This window comes from Terrapene carolina, unplaced genomic scaffold (assembly GCF_002925995.2).
Source record: "Terrapene carolina triunguis isolate 2854851 unplaced genomic scaffold, T_m_triunguis-2.0 Scaffold53, whole genome shotgun sequence".
In the NCBI taxonomy this organism is placed as follows: Eukaryota; Metazoa; Chordata; order Testudines; family Emydidae; genus Terrapene; species Terrapene triunguis.
The window spans coordinates 9222550-9243022 of record NW_020664404.1 but is presented as its reverse complement, the minus strand read 5'-3'; the positions used below and the strand labels follow the sequence as shown (position 1 = coordinate 9243022).

General features: G+C 55.3%; 1 protein-coding gene across 1 annotated transcript in view; it reads left to right on the top strand.

The window, feature by feature from the left end:
• Nucleotides 1–530: 530 nt before the first annotated feature.
• DMTN (dematin actin binding protein) overlaps nucleotides 531–20473 on the top strand; it is a 32865-nt gene continuing 12922 nt past the window's right edge. The window contains exon 1 of the mRNA XM_024217701.3: nucleotides 531–1219. The gene's annotated coding sequence lies outside the window, so the exon portion shown is untranslated. The remainder of the gene's footprint in view (nucleotides 1220–20473) is intronic.

Below are 20473 nucleotides of genomic sequence, written 5' to 3'. Positions count from 1 at the left end.
GAGATGGGGTGTCAGCCACAGTGTCCATGCCAAATTCCACCATGGGCTCTGCATTCTGCTTCCTTAGAGAGGGCTGTGACTCGCCCGCCCCCCTGGAATTTTGCGGGAGTTCTGATCCAAGTCCGAAGCCGGAAACTTGGTCTCAAATGATTATCATCCTAAAGCGTTATAGTGCTGCATCCCAGACAGCTGCCACGTTCCACCCCAGAGGCAGCTGCACTCCAACAGTTGGCAAGGTGGGGTGATGTGGGAGGAAAGGTGGGTCTAGACATATACTATCCATGAGCTATAGCCAGTTGGAGCAAAGCCATTTCTGCAGGATGACATCCTGTTTGTCAGCCTGGTTCCTTTACATTGCATCGCCTGGATTTTCTGGGGGGAAATTCTACCCATTGCTCCCCCACCCACTCCTCTCCCTTCCATTCTGCCACGTTATTTTTGGCACCGGCACAGAGCATGGTGACATGTATTGATTTATTTCATTTTATTTTGCAACAACAAAATTTAACAGCGGGAGGGAGAGAGAGCAAGATGGAGAGCCGCCACCTCTCACAAATACTGCTTCGTCATGATGCTGGTTAATTCTCCTCTTGTTCAGAAATGGACTGAGCCAGCAGCAGAGGTGGGGAGCTGCACACACACACACACACACACACACACACACACACACACACATGCTCTGACTGGCTTTCTAAATCCACATTGCTATCACCACTGGATCCTTTGCAGGCACTGCCTCTGGGGCTGGGAGATACACACACACACACACACACACACAGAGGACTGTCATGCTGTCAGATACACGCCAACAGCACAGCAGCTGAACCCAGCAAGGGCAGCCGGCTGAGGATTTGCTGTGCTACTTCCAAGCAAGAGGCAGAAGGAGGGGAAGGAGAGGCGTTTTGCAGCGAGAGAGGGCAGGGGAGCAGTTATCTGGGCTCCTGGGGCTTGTTGTTGTTATCGTTCTCGGCTTGTTTTTCGGGCTGGGAAACCATGCAGGATTCCTGGAAGAGGCTTCCATAGCCCCAGCTGGGTGAGTCGAGAGGTCTGCCGTGCGATCTCATTGAGCTCGTACTTGACCCTGCCATGGCTCAGCAGGCGTGAGGGGCGGGAGGGCACATTCCAGGCAGATGCTGTTCCACTCTGGTGCCAGTGCCCAGGACTAACCCAACCTGCAGCAAGCGAGTGTGCAGAACCGGCAGGGACTGGAGTTCAGCTGGTATGTTGTTAATAGCATCAACTCTACCTCCTCCTGCCTTCCCTTCCTCATCCTCTTCTTGCTTTGCTTTCTCCCTCCCTTCCCTCCCTGGCTGTTTGTTCTTTGCTCTTCCTTTTCTTCTGTCCAGCCTCTTCCTCCTCCCAGGCACCTGGAAAGGGGACAGGCTTGCTAAGTGAGGATGCTCACCCTCCACTGCCAGAAGCATCACCGCCGGCTACGACCAAATGTGTATTTTTCATAAGTGGCTTCCAAAATGCAGGCCCCACAGACAGCCTTGGCATGTGCTGCCCCTGGGGTGCTGCTGGTGATGTGGGGCGGCAGGGGTATTGTGCCGCTAGTGTGGAGTTAAGGCATTCTAAGCTGGCACTTGGTTGGCAGGAGCTGGTGCTGGTAGTAGGAACCAGGATTCTGGTGCCAGCCGGGCACTGGTTAATAAGAGCCATCTGGCTGGGCTCTGCTAAGAGGGTCTTGCTGGGCTGTGTTGGCCTATTACAGGTTTGAGAGGCTGCTTAAAATGTTTTGGGTTTAGTGTTTTAATGCTCAGGGCCAAATTTTCATGTATAGGCAACTAAACAAGGAATTAGCACCTCAGCTTTGGCCCTGCGGTTGGACCTTAGGACATACAATGAGCAGTTGTGCTCTGAGGTTCCGAACCAAGCATCCAGGTGACAGGGGCAGCAGGTTTGTATAATTTTTGGTGGTGCCCAGAACGGGTCAAACCCCGCCCCACCCACACCTGCCTAAGGCTCTGGGAGGGAGTTTGGGTGCGGGAGTTTGGGTACGGGAGGGGGCTCTGGGCTGGTACAGGGGATTGGGGTGCAGGAGGGTGTGCGGGGGTGCGGCTCTGTGAAGAAGTTGGGGTGCGGGCTCTGGGCTGGGGCAAGGGGTTGGGGTGCGGGAGAGGGTGAGGGGTGCGGTGCTTACCTCGGGTGGCTCCCGAAAGCAACCCGCACACCCCTCTGGCAGCGGCTCCTAGGTGGGGGAGGTCAGGGGGTCTCCGTGCACCGCTTCCCATAGGCACCGCCCCCGTAGCTCCCATTAGCCACAGTTCCCAGCCAATGGGAGCTGCGGAGTTGGCGCTCAGGGCGGGGGCAGTGCACGGACATACACATCCCCCCCAGGGCCACAGGGATGTGTCGGCTGCTTCCGGGAGTGGTGCGGAGCGAGGGCAGGCAGGAAGCTGCCTTAGCCCCACTACATTGCCAGTGGTGGCAGTGGCGGCCGGGGGCACCCGGGCCCTTTTAAATCGCCTGGGGGCGGCAGGCGGGGGTGGGAGATGCTCCGGGAGAGGCACGTGGGGGCAGCAGGCGGGGCCAGGGGAGAAACCCAGCCCCAAACATTGGTGGAGCCGGGCCCCCGGGTCCTGAATATTCCTGTAGCATGGGCAGCACGGGCCCATATAACTCGCCGCCCTGAGGAATTTGGATGTTCTGGGGGCCTGTGTTTGACAAATGAGTTCCCCAGCTCTCATGAGCCCATTCCCCATGGGCTCAGAAATCCAGTCCAGTTCTTCTCCTCCTCTCAGGGCTGCATCCTGAGCCCATTCCAGGTGGGCACAGAAATGCAGCAGATCCAGGCCTTTAATGTCCATTTCCTACAGAGACACATTTTTGTGACTAACAGGAAAGCTACAAGGCAGGCAGGCAGGCTGCCTCCACAGCTGCACAGCCGCAGACTTTCTCTTAGCAACCGGCTCCCTACAGTTGCAAATTCCATGCAGATTTGGGCTTCTGGGGATGCTCCCATAGGCCCTTATATCATAAGGGAGTTCAGAAGCCTCACCTGGGACCAGCTGATTCCCAGGCCAAAACAGGAATGAGACAAGGGTTTGCACTGTTTGCAACTCAGCGAGAACTTCTCTGTACAGAGAGTGAATGAGGTAGATGGGAAGAGCCAAGGCCGGCGTCGTGCTAGATTGAAAGCAGGGAATGGCTGTGGAGGAGGACCTAGGCAACGGGCAGGTCTAGGATCTATAGTATGGGGTCAAGAGGGAAACATCTCCGAAGAAAAGTAGACATTTGCTCCCAAGGGCACTGGTTTGAAAGCAGCCCAGATCAGCCGTGACCAGAAGCCATTCCCATCTGATAGCCCCCATGGGCAGTGAGTTTACAGGGTCTTAGTTCAGTTTCTAGCAGGACAAGCATCTATATCCCCCAAATCCCCACTGCAGTTAGCCTTAATTTGCCTCCACCCTTATGGGCAGTCAGAGGGAGCAAACAGTCACAGCTTAACGGGCCACTGAGACTGAACTCGCCTCTCATACTAGAGAGGGATCCCTCCGGGGCAGGGGTGAGAGGCATGGGAGATTGCAGCCCATATACTGGGGACATGAGGACATTGTGTTGCAGATTTTGGAGGGGATGGGATGGGATCAAGGTCTCATAGGCCCATCTGCCCCTCCCATCACCCATCCTATGGCAGCTGAGGCCGGGACACACAGGCAGATGCCAGCGCCTCCTAGGCTAGAAGAGTGGGGAAACTACCTGCTTGCACAGTGAGGAAAGGGGTACTGGGATCGCTGCCTAGATGAGGTGATTCTCATCAGGATCGAAAGACAGAGCTATAGAGCAGCCACGGGGCCAGCCCACTCATGCGCTTGCCTTAGGGTTTCAAGCATTGTCGGAATGGCTCTTAGATTCTCCCATGACAGGCGGGTTAGGGACAGCAGAGAGAAATGCATGTCCCCTGGTTGAGAGATCTGAGCTCCAGCCACAACCTCATGGGGATTGGTCCTGCTTTGAGCAGGGGGTTGGACTAGATGACCTCCTGAGGTCTCTTCCAACCCTGATATTCTATGATTCTATGATTCATCTGGACACTGCAAAGTCTCTTGGCTCCAGAGCTTTGTTTTGACTCATGATCAAGGCTTTTAGCAAACTTCTGACCCAGGTCTGGGCTGGGGTTTCAGAGTCCTCCACATTCCTGCTGGGGGCTCCGATCCAGGGGTTTGGTACAGTCCCATTGGCAGGAAACTGAGAGGGAATGTTGGAAGTACTGCGTCTAGCCACGCCCAGAGCCTGGGCACTGTCGCCCAGCTGGGTTGTTGGGACAGCAAGGAAAGAGCCCTTCCCTCTGTGATTTCCCCAGGGTGTGCCAATATGTAGCGCAGGTTTCCAGAGGCACTTGATGTCCAGGCTCTGGGAGGAGAATGTAGGGGCTTATCAGGCTGGAGTGGACAGGACTCAAGTCTGCAAGGAGCTTGGCCTCTCTGCTCAGTCTATGTCTCGCCTCCTTTCGCTGCTCTCGTGTGTAAAGCCTGGTGCTGCCGACACTTGGCCCACAGCAACCACAGCCCCATTTCTCTCCTGAGGATCCAAGCTCCCCAGTCTCCACAGCTGCTCATTGACCAGCGCCCACCCTTGTATCGCAATTCCAGCCATTATTTTGTGTGCCACCGGTGTGCTCGGCCCTCTCTGCGCACAACCTGAGTCTCTGCCGCATGGAGCTCAGAGTCTGGGGGCCGAAGCACGTGGGGGCTGCCATCAGAGCCAACAGATGTGCTGTATGAGCAGGACCGACCCTATGTCAGACAATTCAGTGCAGAAAGAGGTCAATGGAACCGTCCTACAATGGTGCAGTTAGGAATCAGTATCTTTGTTATTAGGGGCTTTAATGAGGGTTTGTTTCTGTTGCTCCTCGCAAGCTGGGTGTGTTGAGCTGGACATTCTCAGCTGGTAGGAAGGCTCAGTTCTTTTGTCCCCCCGGCCTCCCTATGCTCCTTCTACATCCTCAGCTACTGAGACCGGCTTTGGGCTCTCGGTGAAGCACATGCTGTTAATGCACAGAGCTGGCTTGAGAAGCCATTTGTACCCAGAGCAATAGAAGCTGAGAAGGTGGAACTGGCTACGGCTGCCAAGCTGACACAGAGTGAGAGAGGCCTGGGGAAATGCAGGGGACTCCATGACTCCCTCCTGGCGAAGGGACTTGCACATGGTTTGCTCTGACTTGTCTCTAAGGGGAACGCCTGCCTGGTTTGACAGTTGATGGGTGTCAAACACCACACCCTCCCGCCCCACTCAGCCAGGGCAGAAATCAAACCATCCCGCTGGGTGTGGGCAGGATCAGCTGAGTTCAGAAACAGCCACTGGCCTAGGAGAGAGCCAAGGCTCAACTGTGCTTTGCTGTGGTGGGTGTTGAACTCCGCTAACCCTGTCTGGCCCGGGGAGGGCGGGGGCAGCTGTATCCCACCCCAGCTGAAGGGAGAGGGGAGCAGGGCCTCGTGTGTATGTGTGTGTGTGCATGTACATCTATCTAGCTATGACTGCCTAGGAAGGAGTACTGCAGAAAGGGATCTGTGGGTCATAGTGGATCATAAGCTAAATATGAGTCAACAGTGTAGCTGTTGCAAAAAGTAGTGTGTCCAGTTCTGGGCACCACACTTCAGGAAAGATGTGGACAAATTGGAGAAAGTCCAATGAAGAGCAACAAAAATGATTAAAGATCTAAAAAACATTACCTTTGAGGGAAGATTTTAAAAATTGGATTTGTTTAGTCTGGAGAAGAGAAGACTGAAGGGGGACATGATAGCAGTTTTCAAGCATATAAAAGGTTGTTACAAGAAGGAGGGAGAAAAATTGTTTTTCTTAACCTCTGAGAATAGGACAAGAAGCAATGGGCTTAAATTGCAGCAAGGGTGGTTTAGGTTGGACATTAGGAAAAACTTCCTGTTAGGGTGGTTAAGCACTGGAATAAATTGCCTAGGGATGTTGTTGAATCTCCATCATTGGGGATTTTTAAGAGCAGGTTGGACAAACACCTGTCAGGAATGGTCTAGATAATACTTAGTCCTGCCATGAGTGTAGGGGACTGGACTAGATGACCTCTCGAGGTCCCTTTCAGTTCCATGATTCTATCATTCTATTTAGTGTTCACCATGATATCCCAGAGAGACCCCCTGGCTTAGTGCCGTGCTGAGAGTGCCCAGCCAGGATGACATAGACCTGATCTTGGCTACCCATGTGTGCTTCCAGCTCTGTATAAACGCTTTGTAAGGATAACACAGGATCCAGGGGACAGAGCTCTCCTTTGTAGTTTGCTTCTTTGCTCGGAGCAGGAAGGGGCCTGCCAAGGAAACTCGCCCTCCTGAAGAATGATTCCCCGCCCCATTTTCCACAGCCCCAGGGTGTCTCCTGAGGGTGCCCTGTGGTAAGGAGCCAAGCACTGCCTGAATCTAAGGTAGGTTGGGGTCAGCTGATAGGGCAGCTTTGCCAATAGGTTGTGAAGCTAGGGGCAGAGGGAGCCAGGTTTGCTTTGAAGCCCCTCAAAGAACAGCTGGCCTGTCTCCTTCCACCCCATCCACCTCCACAGTGTGCCCAGCAGGACGAGTGCCTTTAGAGCGGCTGCCTGTTTCCAGCCGTGGCTTTGCGTCTCCACAGCAGCAGGCAGGGCCGTTGCTATGGCTGGGGATGTGGAGAGAGCTCTAAGCTTCTTTGAGTCTGCAGCCTGCAAAGGGGCTGCCTCTCCAGGAGGTGTGTGCAGGCGGGTGGCCAGGGAGTCACGGCCCAGTTATCCCTGGCTGAGCTGGGGACGAGGATGCCTGCAGTGCCCTCAGGTCTCTGGGACGCTGGCAGAAAGCAGGGCAGGAGGTGTAGGGGGTTTGAGATCACTTTTCCTGAGCTGGGAATTGGATTGGGGATGTCCCCTGAGTGTAGCTGGGAATGGGGCAGGGCCCCAGTGAGGACATGCGCAGAGTGTACCATCCTTATGGGCTGTCAGGGTCCCCCATGGAGGATGGGATCCCATAGGGCATGAGGGCTCCCTGCAGGATTGCCCAGGGAGGGAGTTGCCCGCAGGGAGGGCGATGACACAGGGAACAGGCTGTCAGGAAGTGAAGGGGGTCCTGGAGTCTGAGGCTGCTGGGGTTTGGCTGCTCCCTGCCAGGTTGCAGTCACGGCCGTTCTGGACACATGCACGCTGATGCATTCGCCCCCACACCCGTGTCTATGCCTCTCTGGGTGCAGCCTTGATCAAGTCCCCTCCCATCCCCTTTACATCATCCCTTAGTCTGTTTCCTTCTGCCCCTAAGAGATGCTGTCATGGGAGGTCTCCCACCCCCCTCGCATACAGGATGAGCTGGCTAATCCCATTCTAATCCCAGATTATACGTCACATGAGCCTTTTCCTCGCCCTGCTGCATCACAGCCGCAGTCTCTCCAGCACCCAGGGGCTGCTAAAAGGGCATCATCTCCCCTTGCAAGGCCGGGTGGCCATTGGCAAGCTGTGCACTCAGGCACAGCAGAGCGATGGCACTGGAGTCAGCAGGGTCACAGCAGAGTGGAGCAGAATTTGGCCCACTGCGTCCAGCTGACACGCTCTGTTTCCCATCCCTGGTGAGAATGACAGCACTGGATCGGTGAGAGCTAATCTCCCCATACAGGGAACCTCAGATGCAACAGCGATGCTCAGTGCATGCCACAGCACTTTGAAATCCTGGGGTGAAAGGCACTGTTTAAATGCAAAGATCCCCCTCCTGCGCTGCCTGAGAAACCTGGCCCTGGTTCTTCTGGGCAAGAGCCACCCATAGCCGCTGCAAACTAGTACAACACTTCCTTGGCTTCAGGAGCAATGGCTGCTAGTTCCTGCTAGAGCTCAGAAACCAGGGGATTATAGCAGTGTCACAAATATTCACCTGAGTCTCAGGTCTCCTGAACACTGATGGTGAAAATGGCCCCTCCCATCCCCCCTGCTCAGCTCCAGTCAGCTGTAGATCTCAAAGTGCATTGCCAATGGAGGTCAGATAACACAGTGCAGTGCAAAGAAAGGGCAATATCAAGTTCCCCATTGGAGAAACTGAGGCACAGAGAAGGGGGGACTGATTTGCCCCAGGTGAGTGGGAGAGCTGGGAATAGAGCCCAGGTCTCACCCTTCTAGCCTGGTGGCTGATCACGGAACAGTGCCACCCATGATCTCAGTTACACAAGCGTCAACTGCTGAGAAAGCACAATGCACCCTAGCCTTCACCCCCGCCCATCCCGTCTCTCTCTTCTCCTCCTCTCTGCTGCTTTAGCAAAGAGGGGAAGAGACAAGGAGGCAGCCAGAGTGAGCAATAAACACAGGCTCTTATCCTGCAGAGCCTGACCTGGGAGCAGCAATTGACACAAACTTAATTTAGTACCAAGAAGCCTGTGGGGTGTGGGCATGTTGACTGGAGCCACTCCCTCTGCCCGGGAGGTTGCGGGCCAGAGCCTGTTTGATGACTGAGGGCTTTGCTGAGCGAGCTTGAAGGGAGCTGTCTGCCTCCGCTCTCCCCTGCTCCATTCCACTGCTCGCCCCGCAGTGAGCGAGAGGCCTCCCCTCTGACCCACTCTGCTAGGGGAAAAAATATCCCACCAGCTGCCAAGTTTTCTGCCTGTGCAGCCCATATTTTAATGTTAATGAGTCATCCTTTTTCCAGCTGGCACCTCTGCCGGGTGATGCTAAACAGCGTGGAAGGAATAGATTGTCAATAGCACCGGGTTAGCATTGCCAGCCTCCCCCAAGCGTTATTCCAACACATTCGGGAGGGACCAGGGAAGAGAAGCTGGACAAAGGAGGAGATAGATGCCGATAAACCCGGCCAGAGTTGTGGATCTTGTTTCCACGTCTCCCCGGGTGCTACTGCCACCTCGCTGCTCTTCTTCTAGCAAAGCAGTTGCACCAGGCACCCTGGATCAAGCTGCCATATAGATCCCAGGAGCCTCTTAATGGGATACCCAAGTCCACACAGTCCCACAGGGCATCCAAATCACTGTCAGGAAGGTGGGCACCTAAGCTAGACCCTAGGTCACCCAAGTCATGCATGTGGCCCAGCCACTCAAGCTGTCACTGAACAGGGAGGCCAAGCCCAAACCATCAAACAGGGCATCCAAACCACTGCCTGGGCACCTGGGCCATTCTGTGGTGACCCTGTGCCAAGTCCCTGCATGGGGCACCCAGTCCTGGGCATGGAATGGCAGCTGCTGCTCCTCCAGCTGGACAGAGACTTCCCATGTAGCTTTGCCCAACCTCACCCAACAGACAGCAGCCAGGTGTGTGACGGTCCAGCACGCTCTGCCCTATGCAGCCGTTCCTTGGTGCTCCAGGGGTGCCGGCTGCTCTTTGCTTAACTGTCCCGGGCCTGCAGCTGCTCTTTCCCTCTGGGGGCTAGTTGCTTGCCTGGGATGCATGGGCATGGGGGGGCAAGGGGGGCAGGTGCAGAAACCAAAGACACAGGTACCTAGGAGGACATGTGCTCATGCAGCCTGGAGCTGGGGGAGCCGTGTTCTGACAGCCAGGTCTTTCATTCTAAAGGGCCTAATGAGGCCGGGCTGACCTCTCCTAGCGGAAGCTGGCTGGCTGGTGTAATGGATGGTGCTGTACAAATGGCTGTTGAGGCAGAGAGCCTGTGTACATCCGCTACCCCTGCTGCAATTGAGAGCCGACTGCCTCAGGGATGGTAATTGACGTGCCATTATCACCGCTCACTCACGGCATTAAGATTTCATTGCTGGGGCTGCGTCTCTAATGGACTCGGCTGGTGTTGGTTGGGGGCTGGGGTGGGTCTGTGCACACAAAACAGCCTTTCAGCGGGAAGCTGAGGGACTAGAGTGGGAGCTGTAGTGTAGACTGGCTCAGCTGAAGACAAGGTGGGAAAAATTCCTGTGCCCTGTCTCTACTGCAGCTTCCTCCGTGGCACCTGCAGCCACCCAGGTGACTTAAGGCTCCCATTTTTGTCAGGGAAGATGTGAACAGCACGTGCAAACTCCCTCCAGGAGAGTAACACACCAGGAGAGAAGAGAGAGGCCCCTAGCCTGAGAATGGAGTGGGGACTGGCTACTGCAGAGCGAAGGAAAAAACTTGAGTTCCTTTACTCCCACTAGTGTCCACTTTCAGTTCTCTTCCTCTGTGGGACCACACCCAGAGCCTGTTCCATATGGGCACAGAAATCCGGCCCAGGTTCTTCTCTTGCCAGGAGGAAACAGGATGCTTTGTGATTAAGGCACTAGACTGACGTTCAAGAGACCTGGGTTCAGGTCCTGGTTCTGTTACAGACTCCCTGTGTGATCTGGGGCCAAGTCAGTTAGTCGCGCTGTGCCTCAGTTTCCCATCTGTAAAATAGGCAGGTTGTGAGGATAAACCTGTTAGTGTTTGTGGGATCTCAGGTACTGGGAGGGAAAGTACTTGGATGAGGGCCATGCAGGTGCCTTGGTAGACTTGAATTAGGATGAACCTATGGGGTGGAGATGACACATTGTGTGGAGCACTCCCATGTATTTATTGAATGGCCAGGTACCTGTTTGAGAGAGGAGGGCAGATGGGGACAGGGTGGGAGTGTGGCCTATTGGGCAAAGGAGAGGCCTGGATTTCAATGTGTGTCAGGACTCCTGGGTTCTGATCATGCTGTAAATTGTACGGGCTCCGGCCCTACTGTCTTCAGCAGGAGTTGCATGCAAATGGCTGATGGGATAATTGGACCCTTGGATGCTCTGCCACTGGCTCACTCTGTGCCTCAGTTTCCTTCCTTTACCTCCTCCCGCGGGAACACGAGGCTTAATTCGCTGACATGGGCAGGGCTTTGAGCTCCTTGGGTGGAAGGCTCTATAGAAGCCAGCTTGCAGACGCTGGCTCACAGTGGATATTATCAGATTTCCCTCCCGCTCTCCAGGATATTGGCTCTAGATCCCCCTGGGGTGGAGTGGAGGAGGCAGGGAGTCTGGGCTGTGGATGGAGCTCCTGTTGAAGGATGGCGACTGGAGGGCAGGTCAGCCCAGACGCTGAGATAGCAGAAACTTTATTCGGAAGCCCCTGTCTCTTCTTTGTCCTAGGGAGAGAGCAGGATGGAGAAGGAAGCAATTGCCCTTGGGGTCGACAGGGCTGGCCCCCAGCATCCCTGTGCAGCAGGTGGAGGCACTGGGATGGGTTGAGGGTTGTTGGGGAGGGGGGTTGTTGGTGTTTTAGCAGGAGGGGGGTGGCTATCCGCGAGGAGTCAGGGGGTGCAGAACTGCAGGTCCTAAGCCACTGTCCAGGATGTTCCCCTGGGCTGGGTGGGGCACCGGTGCCCTGCCCACCCTTCTCTCTGCTGTCCTAGTGGTAGCGCGAAGAGGCGTCCAGCAGAGCTGGGTGTGTTTCCCCAGCCCCCTTCCCCATGCGGCCACATGCATTCTTGGCTCGCGGGCCCAACTCCCCGTCTGTTTCAGGAACTTGTGACCTAGCATATCCCTCGCTTATTTATGGCTGTGAGTCTTTTCCATAGCAACCCTCACATGACGCCGCAGAGCGAGGGAGGGGGAAATGCCAGGGGAGAGAAACAATGAGAGATGGAGAGAAAGAAATAGAGGAAGAGTCGTGCTGAGGAAGGGCGAGGGGGAAAGGGGGGATGAAATGCTGGGAGGGAGGGAGAGCGAACGGGGGGATGAGGAAGGGAGGAGAAGAGAGCGAGAAGGTGAGAGTGGGAGAAGGAAGGAAGAGAAGTGCATGAGCCATGCATTATGCCCCCCCTCCCCCATCTCTCTCAGGCCGTAGCTCTCTGGAGGAGCAGGAGGGGCTGCTCCTGCCCTGGCCCCTTGCCCACAGGCTGCTGCAAACTAACATGCTTGGCTGCTGTGAAAAGTCAAACCCCGGATTTCCTGGAGTGGGGGGAGCCGGCCTCCTAAATCACCCATGTCAGCCCAGCTTTGTGCACTGAGAACCTCCTGTCCCCAACACTCCTCCCCCCCCTCCAACATTGTGCTCTAAAAGGTTACTGTGCTGGCAGTGCTCAACGCTGCTCTGTTCTCTAATCCTCTTCTGTGTCTGTCCCGCAGGCTGGGGAGAGCCTGGGACATCCTACTTGCCAGCCCCTGCCTGGGCACCACCCTGCTCTGCTAGAGGAGCTGGGAATCTGGTGCACTTTCCCCAACCTCCCCAAAACCTTTCTAAGCGTCAGTAGGTTAAAGTGGCCAAACACAGTGATCTAGCTCTCTATCACCTTTTGCATTCTGGGTTGACTGCGTGAGTGAGAAGAGCTTATTGAAGGAAAACTAACGTTCAGGGATTTTTATTATTTGATTATTATTACTATTATTAATTATGATGATGATGATGATGATTGGTTATTATTATTATTTGTATCCAGGATCCCAATTGTTTTAGGTGCTGCACAAACACAGAGGAAAAAGATGCTCCCTGCCCCCAAAGAGCCCACAATCTGAGTAAAAGCAGGCTAACAGAGTTTTGCATTTATTTCTGAGCATGGTAAAGCCGGGGGCTCTCGTATCTTGTGGCAGTGAGTTCCATAGTCTGGATCCAGCACCTGTCAAGGTTCTGTTTCCTGCACGTGAGTCTCCCCCACTGGTTGAGTGTCACAGCTCCAGTGGACTGGGGCTGCTGTGGAAGGATGTTCCAGTGGTTTGGTTACTAGTCTAGGACTTGGGCGGGGTATAGGTTTAATTCCCTGCTCTGCCACAGATTTCCTGCGTGACCTTGGACAAATTGCTTAGTCTTTCTGTGCCTCAGTTCCCCACCTGTACAATGGGGATATTAGTGCTACCCTGCCTCCCAGGGGTGTGTGAAGGTAAACACCTTTCAGAGTGGGGAGTGCTTGGCGATCTCCTGCTGAAAAGAGCTGGGTGTTACTCTTCGTGGGAGGCTGTGGTCATGGAGGAAGAGGCATCTCTCAGGTAGCCAGTGGCAGGCTTTGAATGTCAGGGGAGAGCTCTTGGGCTGGGCTCTATGTTTGCTAGGCAGCTGGTGCAGCTTCTGGCACTCCTGGGCCATGTGGCTAAGCAGACAGGCTGCTGTAGTTTTCTCAGGGCATGTGGCTTCATACTTACATAGAATAAAGTCTGGAGGTCACCAATCGTCTCTGTCTCAGAGGACAGGGCATAAGCCTCTGGTCAGCTGTGAAGGGTAATGGGCACCAACAGCACCGAGGAGCCCAAAGGGGTCCCAAGGCTGCAGATTGGCTGAATCTGAGAATTGAAGGCTCAGTAATGGGGGTTGCTTGAGGAGAAGGCATGTTCTTCCAGGTGCTTCCCCCTTCCCACCAGCATCACCGCCGTCTTGCCTGGGCTCAGCATTAGCCAAGCGCTCTGGGTCCTGCCCAGTGCTGATCTCAGCCCACTGCTGGGAGAGCGGGCAACGGGGTTGTGTACCTTGGAGGCAAGAAGCCACAGGGCTGGGTAATGCTGGCACGGCAGCCCGTGCTGGCTCACCAGCTTTCCGGATGGCTTCACGCAGACATGGGCTCTGGAGAGAACTGGGCATTGCCTTAGCTTTCAATTCACACTCCCACCTCCCGCAGATTTGGCTGGCACTTGGTCAAACCCATCAGCACCATAACTCAGAGCTGTGCATGGGCCAGCCAGCCCCAACGCTCACAGCCCTGTGCTGCTCTACCCAGCTTTGCTTGGCTTTCAGCTGTTCCTTTTCAGCAACCAGTCTCAGTGCCCAGTCCCTATGGTGCTGGGGGATGGATGGAATCAGTTTGCTCCCTGGTGCAGAGAGACCTGGATCTCAGCCCCTGGTGGCTCACAGCTGGCCTGTGTGAGAATCCCAAACATGGGTAGGATCCAGCCTTATCTCTGATGGCACCCGCAAGCAGCCAGCACGTGTGTACTCAGACTGCCTGCCAAGGAGAGCCCAAGTGGCTGGGATCACTGGCCCAGGGAGATTGGTGGTTGCTATGGAGAGAAAGGCTGCTGATTTGGGCGTTGGCACTGCTGTCTGCTCCAGATAAGCATGTTCTGGTGAAGTGCCCTGAAAGGGTGGGGTCTAGGCCACGGGAGCTGAAGGCAGTAGGTGAAAGGGACAGATTCTCGGGACAGCTACAGCTCTGCCTGCCTTCTCCTCTGGGCCTCTCGTTTCTGTCTGCCTGCCTCCTTCTCTTCATCTACAGTGTGTCAGACTCTCCTGTCTGTCTAATCATCACCATGCACATCCTTCTCTCCAGGTATCCCTCTGGTTCATTCTCTCTTTTCGTCTGTCTCTAATCTAGCTGCATGTCCTTTCCTTGGTGCATCTCCCCTTCTGTATGTCTGTAGTCCTGTTCTTCCTCTCTCCATCTGTCTGGCCGTATATACATGTCCATTTGGGGCATGGGCACAGTGAATTGGCGGATGACTCAGGGTGCATGCAGAGCCCAGTCGCGCCTTGTATTGATCTGTTGCTGGCAGGCCAGCAAGTGGGTGGTTTGAAAGGCGTGCGGCCCAGATGCTGTTATTGCACAAGGGAGAGTCTGAAATGTTCCTAAGCAGTTGCCATGTCTCCGAAGGAGTTCACCTTTCCCTCGATGGGAAGCGGCTGTTGGCTGCTTCCAGCCAGGACCTAGTTAAGGGTCCCAGGGGACCCAGGGAGGGAGTGAACCCCTGGGCAAGGGCATAGGGAATGGGCCCGATGGGAGCTGGCAGCTGCAGGCACATGGGGGGCAGCCGGGGATGGAGAGCAATGTTCTCAGTGATTATTTTGGATAATGTGATTATCATCTAAAAATACCCACGGGTCTGCCTGTCGGTGAGGGCCAATCAGCTGCTTTTGACGGCTTTGTCAAAACGTTCCAACTCAGCCAGATGTGACTCCCATGACCCAGCACAGATCGTTGCCTGTCCGAGCAGTGAGTGGGGGTGAGGTGATCCCAGCCTGCATGCAGCCTCCTCCGATGCTCCCCAGCATCGCTCACTGCTCCCAGCATGCTGATGCTTCCCTGGGCTCCATATAACTGCCCAAGACTTGCTCCTCCTTCCCTGGCCTCCCTTCCTCACCCTGATTTCCCTCCTGCTACGCTCCCTGGCCCATAAGAATACCTGTCATCACACACTGGAATAGTGACTCATCCCCAATTTTTGTGCCAGACACGGACCACCTGGGACATGTTACTCCAAAGGCAGTGCCCTGCACTCGGAAGATCCATGGAGGAGCACTGGGCAGAGCATTCTGCACCTCACATGGAATTAGATGCGGTGTTACACTGAAGTGTGTGACGTACCACTGACTTGCACGGATCACCCCAGTGTGTGCGTGGGACATGGCTTAATGTGGATCATCTTCAGTTGATATGTGGCTTCCCAGGGATTCTCCGCAGTGGATACCTGGGATGTGGCTTCATGTAGATCTTTACCAGTGAATACGCAGGATGGGGCTTTATGTGGATTGTCCCAAGTGGATATGCAGGACATGGTCTCATGTGGATTGTCCCGAGTGGCTACATGGGACATGGCTTCACATGGTTTGTTCTTATTGAATACATGGGATGTGGCTTTACGCGGATCATCCCCAGTGGATACGCAGGACATAGTTTCCTGTGGGTCATCCCCAGTAAAAACATGAGACGTGGTTTCACGTGGATTATCCTTAGTGCATATGTGGGACGTGGCTTCAAGTGGACTATTCTCATTGAACACATAGGGAGCTGCTTCGTATGGATTGTCCCCAGTGGGTACATGGGAGGTGACTTCACATGGAGATCATTCCCGTTGAATACATGGGACGTGGCTTCACGTGGATCATCCCCAGTGAATGTGGCTTGATGTGAATCTGCTTCATACGCTACGTAGGACCAAGCTGATAGTTAGGTTGGGTATGGTTTAGCTAAACAGGGTGTGAAATGTGCTTACGTCACCTGCTCCCGTCCTGTGGATTTCCAAATATACTACTTGCTGCCAGGCACCAGGAGAACTTGGGCTCATCCAAGGGAGTGGTACAACGGACTGGGAAATCCGTGAGATTGACACTCAACAAGGATCTGGCCAGGACATTTGTGGTTCCTGGGATTCCAGTGCATGGTGTGTCCCCTTGCGACGGGCGTCAGCTTCCACCTGAGCCCTAATCCCATTTACGGCGGGCAGCCTGCGATTTCCAAGGGCTCTCCTTATCTGCTAACACCAAATCCCAGTGTCAGGAGGAGCAGGGCCTCTGCTGAAGCCATTCCCAGGGAGTCAGGGACTCCACCCCTGGCTTTGCCTGCAGTGGTGCCTGTGGAAAGTCTGAGCTCATGTATCCTGTGCTAGTCAGCTACTCAGCCAGCCTGGTCCCTACAATACATCGTTATCTAGCGTCCCTCTTACTCCCTGCTGTGTAGGGCTGCTGCACAGAGAGAAAGAGGCTTTTACAGGCAGACGAAATAGTCCTTTGCCCTTCCTGGCGCCGTCCATTGAGGATTTCGATGCACTTTGCAGGCTCTCATGAATTAAGGCTCACAGCCCCATCCCTGGGAAACATCCATCCCCATTTTATAGACGGGAATCCCAGACACAGAGAGGGTCTGGGTGCAGCCCCTGGGAAGGGGAGAAGAAGTGGGGCTGGATTTCTGTGCCCACCTGGAATGGGCTCTGGGTGTGGCTGCCTGGCCAGAGGAGAGCCAGAGCTGCATTTCGGCCTCTGCTGGCCTGGATTCTGGCAACACAGCACCAAACCAAAGTTATTTGGAGTGCGTTTCTGGCCCAGAGGCGGAGAGATTCCCAGTGAGATTGATGAGCCCTGAGGGTGACTGTGTCTCCTGGAAGAGAGATCAGGGTGAAATATCACACTAGGTTGATTTCCTGGGACTGGAGGATGCAGCCTTTGGGGGGACCTTAGTCCCTCCCCTCTTCCATTTCTAGAGGCAATGGCTTAGTATTATAAGCCTCAGGTTTGAAACCCCAGGGCTCCTCAGAATCAAAGGCTAAAAGCCCAGCAGAGCCACTTCAGCTTTTCAGTATTCCATGGTAAAAACCCGAAGAGTTCCATGAACTTGTTGCATGTGGGCCTCTCCTGGAACAATGAGCTCCTGTGCAGGTTTTCAAGATTCTCATTATATAGGGGTATAATGCACCTTGGTCCCAGATAGCACTGCTGTGCAGTGAGCTGCATGTCACCCCTCCAGCCCACCCCACCCCACCCCAGAGGTGGCCGCGTCTCAGAGTCCCATCAGGGTGAAAGCTGCTATGGAAACACAAGAGATGGACTCAGTGCAAGACAGTGTAGACACTCCCCTTTCGGAGTATGAGGATTGTTTGCTCTCTCCCCACTCCTGCCCTAAAGGAGAATTTCAGAGAAAAGCAAGAAACCTGTAAAAAAAAGGAAAAGAGGGGAATACAATCCCTCCCCCAGCCCCACCCCGCCCCAGCCCTTTCTGTGCTGGGTTCTTTTCCTTCCCAGAACTGCGCGGCTGCTTGTTAGCGCTCCGGGGCCATACGCTAAGTGCAGCCAGACTGCTGCCCTTGCTTCCCACCGGGGCCTTCTCAACCCAGCGTGCTGGCTGGGACAAAAGGTTTAATTAACTCTGCTCTGATTGTCAGCGCCAGGTCAACAATCGCCTGCGATAACAGGCCTCGGAGCTGGGCCCCGGCACAGGACCCCCTGCCCAAGGCAGGGCGGGGGGGAGACAAACTCCTGCTGAGGAAAAGCCAGACGGAGCGGAGCCTGTTCGACTCCGCTGGGCTGAGGGAGGCCGAGGCCTCTGAACAACAAACCCATTGTCCCCCTGGCTGGAGGGCAGGACTTAGCTACAGGGCTTAGCTACAGCATCAGTGGCTGGGGATGGCAGGTGAACAGGCCTCCTGGGCGGCATGCTTCAGGTGGCATTGCTGGGGGAGTCCCGTCCAGACTGTCAGACAAACGCCAGTCCGTCCCAAGCCATGGCTGGGAGGAGGACCGGCCCCTGAGGGGTCTTGGAATGTCTTGGACTGCTCCACGCCTGTTATAAACACCCGGCGTGAGGGAAAGGCGAAGGTCCCCTGACCTGTTGTCAGGGAAACTGAGGCAAGGCCTATGCTTGTGCTGATTGGCTCAGAGCATGGAAAGCGCTTCATTCTCATGACCTCTCAGCATCGGGCCCTGCGCAATTTTGGATAATCTGGGCCCAGGTGTCCAGAGCTCCGTGTAACCAGAATGAATCCTCACAAGCCCCTGCGCTAGGTCCGTGGTATCGTGGGGAAATCGAGGCATGGAAGGAAAGAGGCCACTGATATTGGGTGCCTCAGGGTTTCACCAAACAGCTTCCGGGGCTACTGCCGAAAAGGTTGACCTGCTCCGGGTCACCCCACAAGCCTGTGTCAAAGGCCCCCGGGGGATCCTGGTCCCTTTGCTTAGGCCACAGGACTGTTTTCATGTGTCCTCTGACAGCCGTAGAATTGAGCTTGGTTTGGATGCTGGTTCCCAGAGTTTGGAGGAGGACGGTGCTGGATAAAGGCTCCTCACTTTGGTCCCTAGCAGGGCCCACTGATCCCTCCCTCCCGGAGCCTCCGCGGCTGGTGGCTGCTCTGAAGGCCAAAGCAGATGGAACCCAGGAAAGATGGAGCATATCGAGTCTCTCCCTTAGAGGTGGCACATGCCCCTTCTCCCCTGCTGTGAGCACTGACAGACTGGCAGCCTCTTGCACCCTGGGGGGCGAGGAGCGGGGGAGTTGGAGGTGTGTGTAATAACTGGGCAAATCACCCCCCGCCACAGCCTGCAACACAGAGAGACTAGAGACTGCTCCGGAGTTGGATTACTCTGTTCCCCGCTCGCCCGGCCCAGTGAGACCAGGCCGCGACTGCAAGGATGTGTTTTCCAGGCAGTGGGTTGGCGGGGGGGAGGGATATTGATCAGAGTTGTCTCCGGCTGGCAAGTGCATCTGGAGGGCGAGGCTTGGGTTTCAGCTCTCAGGACAGAGAGCAGCTCGGGGAGAGTGGGGCTGCAGAGGTCTGGTACTTGGAGATGCCACTTGCGGAGCTGATAAGGTTGTGGCTGGGAGCGGGGCTGCCACATAGCTCTGTCATGTACTGCCTCCCCGTGTGAGAGGTGCCCAAATGGTGGGGAGGGTGCACCAGCACTCAGAGATGGATCAGAGCCAGAGCTGGTAGTCTGACCCACTCCTAAACTCCACGGCTCAGGTAAAATGGGACCCACGTCAGAACTGCACCTTTGGTTGTGCAAGATCCAAACCTGATGGATGAGGCTTTGCACCCTCCTGAACAGCCCTGGTTTTGCCCATCTCTGCCTGGCTATTAACCTGGCGGTATTGAGGGGTTGGCAGTAGCCCCTGATGGGGGTGATGGTGTAAGGGGAGCAGAATCCAGAGGCTGGGGGTATCAGAGCCCCACCAAGCAGTCATGCTAGGGGGCACTACCAGAGACTGAGGACTGGAGACATCAGTAGGCACCAGGGTGGCACAGTAGAGCCTAACACCTGCCTCACCCCATCTCCCTCGCCCAGGTGCTCGGTGTGATGGGGGCTTGTCCAGAGAGAGAAGGGACTGACTCACAGAGAGCAGAGAGGATTTCCCAAAGGAGGGGCAGCAGGAAGGGACCCCCTTTTGCAGGGGTGGGGTCAGTGATCCATCCCTGCATGTACCCCCTGCAGCAGTGATTAATTTGTAATGAAAGAGGTGCCAGGGCTCAAGCAATTTTTTTACTTTCATAACTGACGTAGCAAGGCCCAGAGGTGCCAGGGCTCTGAACTGCCAAGCCCAGAGGTGCCGGGGCGATGAACTGCCAGGCCCGGAGGTGCCGGGGCAATGAACTGCTAGGCCCAGAGGTGCCGGGGCGATGAACTGCCAGGCCCGGAGGTGCCAGGGCTCTGAACTGCCAGGCCCGGAGGTGCCGGGGCGATGAACTGCCAGGCCCAGAGGTGCCGGGGCTCAGCCCTGGCAAGCTCTGGCACAAATTAAACACTGCCCCGAAGGGCTCCGCCCTCCAGAAGCGCAGGCTGCCCCACGGCTGCGGAATGGGCTGATCTGCTCCCCAGCTGTCTGTCCGCTGCCCCAGGGACTTCCTGGAAAGCCCTTGTTGACCGGACTTTATAGTCGGAGGTGGGGAGAGCTGGGCAGGGCCGGGTAGGGAGAGTGAGCATGTCTGTGTCATTGCTGAGAGCTTGGGAGGCGTCCAAATGCACTCTCTGTCACTTCCCATTGTCCCGAGAACAATGGCTCAAAACAAGTGCAATGATCCCACCGCTCAGTGCATGGAAAGACTCAGCAGTGGAGGGTCCTGCCTGGCTGGGAGCCCAACTGCTGAGATCACTGCAGGCTCACCGGCACTGCCAGGTCCTCCCTGCCCACGCCCTGAAGCGGTAGAGCCATCGCTCGGTGTCCTGGGCTCTGAGCAGGCTGCATGTGCTCCAAGCCATGCCATCTCCCCAGACCCTTGGTTCTGGGCAGGCTGCGCGTATTAGCTCAAAACTGGGGCTAACTAACAAAATGTAACTGTAAATGGGGACTCATTATTGAGCAGGTTTGTTTCCAGTGGGGTCCTGCAGGGATCGATCTGTTCTTGGCCCTACACTATTTAACATCTTTATCCATGGCCTGGAAGAAAACCTAAAATCATCCCTGTTAAAGTTTGCATATGACACAAAGATTGGGAG